This window comes from Rhinolophus sinicus, chromosome 4, assembly GCF_057876585.1.
Source record: "Rhinolophus sinicus isolate RSI-liver-muscle chromosome 4, RSI-T2T, whole genome shotgun sequence".
NCBI classification, from domain to species: domain Eukaryota; kingdom Metazoa; phylum Chordata; class Mammalia; order Chiroptera; family Rhinolophidae; genus Rhinolophus; species Rhinolophus sinicus.
Genome location: NC_142504.1, coordinates 82,250,687 through 82,252,281, shown reverse-complemented (window position 1 = coordinate 82,252,281; position 1,595 = coordinate 82,250,687). Strand labels below are relative to the sequence as shown.

General features: G+C 36.7%; 1 pseudogene; it reads right to left on the bottom strand.

Annotated features, from left to right (window-relative positions):
* Positions 1–594: 594 nt before the first annotated feature.
* On the bottom strand, positions 595–1,374 carry LOC109452313 (ATP synthase peripheral stalk subunit b, mitochondrial pseudogene; annotated as a pseudogene).
* Positions 1,375–1,595: the final 221 nt, after the last annotated feature.

The window sequence follows — 1,595 nt, the reverse complement described above, 5'->3', positions numbered from 1 at the left end:
CAATTATTGTCCATTTTTTTGATAGTAGCCATCTTAAAGCGTGTGAGGTAGAATCTCATTGTAGTTTTTTGACTTATATTTCCCTAATGCTAAGCACCTTTTCATGTGCTTGCTAACATATGTGTATCTTTTTTAGAGAAATGTCTTTTAAAGTCCATTGCTCTTTTTGAATTGGTCAGTTATTGTTGAATTTTAGGAGTTCTTTATATATTCTGGATATTAATCTGTTATCAAGTATATAATATGCAAATATTTTCTCTCATTCTGTGGGTTGTCTTTTTAACTCTGTTGATACCTTCTTTTGAAGCATATACAGAGAGTGCCAAAAAAATGTATACACATTTTAAGAAAGGAAAAAACTGTATTAAAATTGTAATAATATATATCAATAACTAAACATAAATACAAGCCATGTGTATACAGTTTTTGGCACCCCCGTTATTTTTTTCCAGTGGCCAATAGCTTACTTTAATTCTCTCACTGTATGAAACTCAATTTTTGTGTTTTTAGGTGGGATAAACTGTAACTTCAATAGACAACAATACAAAAAAGATAAACTAGTTTTGTCACATAAACTAGTTTTCATTTAGTCAGTCAACTGTTTCTAGCTGTCTCAATTGACATAGATGCATTTACAGGCTGTGCTTGAGCTTTCTTTGCAAGCAGCTTTAGATCTACAAGGCACCTGGCAACTGTCTCCTTTTCCTTCTCTGTACCATGTGCTTATCCATCCAGTTTATCCTGTGCTCTTGTTCCTTTCAACGCATCATATTCTGCACAGACATATGAAAGTCCAGGCAATTCTTTACCTCCTGTATATTTTATGCAGCCATTCCTGGTAAGTAACCTCCAAGTCCATATCAATCTTATTCCTCCAGACATCAAAAAGGTAATGGCGCTTTTGGATCAGTGCCTACTGTGACTTCTTCAGATCAATTGGATCCTGGATGTATTTGATGGCAGCCCATTCCACCTCTTCTAACTGGGTAATTTTTTGATCATTGAATTTGTCAGCAAATTCCCCAATACAGGCACCATAATTTTTAATTACATAGACAATCAGCTTTATTGTTGATATGTCAGAGATGGTCTCACATATATGGCTTTGGATAGAAAATATAAGATAAGCCCAGTTCTAAGCACATAGGATCCCATTACATCAGTTTTAGGAGAAAGGAACTGGAGGGATTCCTCAGAAATCAGCACATGACAACCTTTCCCATCATATTCAGAAAGAGGTGGTATAAGGCCAAGACATGGCTGCCCAGCGTGAAAGAACTTTGTTGTCTGCAATACCCTTGGACCAAGGAGGGCTGCATTCTTCAGAGAGGGGGCCGCTGTGGTAGTAGCAGAAAATGTCACCTGGGATAGCATGGTAAGTGATGATCTGCTCAGGGTTCTTGGCAAACTAGTGACTTGGATGTGAGAGTCTGTTTGGGGCAGAAGCAAGATGGACTCTCACCTGACACGTATTTTTTTTTTTTTAATTAAAGTTTATTGGGGTGACAATTGTTAGTAAAGTTACATAGATTTCAGATGTACAATTCTGTATTACATCATCTATAAATCCCATTGTGTGTTCACCACCCAGAGTC